Genomic DNA, 2024 nt, shown 5'->3' on the forward strand with positions numbered 1-2024 from the left:
AACCACGGCGCTCGAGAACTAATCAAAGTCATCGCTTGATAGACGCAGGGTTTACAAATTCCATTACCAGCAAGCGATCTTCTGTCGGCTGATGAGGACTGAAGCAAGAGTGCCGGAGCTCTGGAGACAAGCAGGAGGAACTCGGACCGTGCCCACTAGGTAATGTATTGCTTTTTTTATGTAGCGTACCTAGGGCTTATATAGGGGAAGGGCACATATTTCAACCCCCCCTGCCACCCCCGAAAGTCAGGGTAGGGTTAATTTAGTCATAGGTCTTACATTTGGGGAAACACTGTATCACTCTTTATCCATTTAGGTGCAACTTCCAAGACTCCCACATTTTGAGCACAGTAGCCCATTCACAGATTGCACAAGCCATGGAAAAAAGTGCCAGGACAAAAACAGTACTACAGAAAATCTCCATTCATGTAAATAGACGGGAGTCAATTAATACAAATTTATTGCAACTTAATACATCCCAATTGTTAAAATAATTATTATAACAAATTCTAGCATAATTGTAATTATTTCTATCAGTTCTCTTCAGATTGGACTAAAACGATTTTTCTGGGCAAAAATAAAATGCAACTTCTATTAAAAAAGTAGCTAGGATCAAAAGTGAAAATCCCAAGACATAACTTTTCACGCTTCCTTCCAGCTCAATTCAGCAGAACAGTTCATTTGCACAGCTCTGTATGGTTAATGTAAAACAGGCATGATCCCTATTGTGCTAGCTCCTGCTGTATATACACCAAAATAGGAGCAATACAGAGATTAGCATGGCGTCTGGGCAAGGATGATATGGAAATTTGTGAAGCTTACCTATTTCTTTCCATTATTTTTCCAGGCTCAAAAATCCACTGAGTGTAAAACAGCCGGGTCTCTACTTGGCAATTGTTACACACTGTTTATTCCCGACTATTAATCTAGCAGCATTGTACAGATTGTTAGATCATTTGTTCTACTGGAGCTAAGTCTATGATCAGAGACAATCTGGAAGATATTACAGGTTTGATTTTTATTACAACTTTGATGGATGTCAACTAATAGTAGATCTTTTTAGATCTTGCTATATTCCTACAAAATGACCATAGTTTTATACTAAATAATAATTTTATTAGCAGTTTGGGCTCCTTTGGTTCATAAAAAATGGCCTTAAATATAGCATATTAAATAGCAAAAATAGAATAAGCACTTACCTTGAGACTAGATGGTCATCAGAAGCATACAGGAAATCATAAAGTGTGCTATTTATAGGGGTTCTCAACTTTGCTTGTTAGAAGGGTCTCCTAACAAAACGCTGATCACAGTGAGCCCCTACTAGAGTCTTCATCAGTAAGAAGTAGACATGAGCGAGCACCAAACTGCTCGGGTGCTTGTTGCTCCAGTCAAACTTTTCGTAATACTCGAGAGCTCGTTTCGAGTAATGAACCCCATTGAAGTCAATAGAGGACTCGAGCATTTTTGTTTGGGACCGATGCTCCGCATAGGTGATGACTTGTCAAACACCAGAAAACAACAGAAAGTCATGGAAACACCACAGAAACGGATAGGGAAGGGCAGGGGCAGCATGCATGGATGCATCTGAGGCTCCCAGGTCCCACTATTAAGCCAAAATGGGGGCAAGAGCCTGGCGGTCACCCCCCTAACAATTTACTTGGGACAGACCCTCATTAGCAAGGCACACGCGCTGGCACATCTTAGCCAACCACCACACTACCTGCTACCAAGGACAATCACTGCCTGCGAGTGACACCGCTGCCTCTTCTCCTGGGTTATATGCTGGCATTGCAGTCCAACCCCCCCGCATGACCCTGCGTGCACAGCACACACAAAAGTTTCCCTGCGCAGCGTTCAGCTACCCTCATGCCACACGCTCGCTTCATAGCCACACCACCCTCATGTCTATTTATAAGTGCGTACTGGATGAGGAGGAACTGGAGGGCACACACTACAGAGGGTTGGCAGGCCCAGGGAGCAACCCTCTTTGAAAGTGTGGGCGATAGCCTACAATGCTGTTGAGC

At 43.2% G+C, this 2024-nt stretch overlaps 1 non-coding gene across 1 annotated transcript; it reads left to right on the top strand.

The window, feature by feature from the left end:
• Window positions 1-727: 727 nt before the first annotated feature.
• On the top strand, window positions 728-831 carry LOC136594112 (U6 spliceosomal RNA). Its single transcript, XR_010788497.1, has one exon. It is a non-coding gene; the product is annotated as a U6 spliceosomal RNA (small nuclear RNA).
• Window positions 832-2024: the final 1193 nt, after the last annotated feature.

Source organism: Eleutherodactylus coqui, chromosome 1 (genome assembly GCF_035609145.1).
Source record: "Eleutherodactylus coqui strain aEleCoq1 chromosome 1, aEleCoq1.hap1, whole genome shotgun sequence".
NCBI classification, from domain to species: domain Eukaryota; kingdom Metazoa; phylum Chordata; class Amphibia; order Anura; family Eleutherodactylidae; genus Eleutherodactylus; species Eleutherodactylus coqui.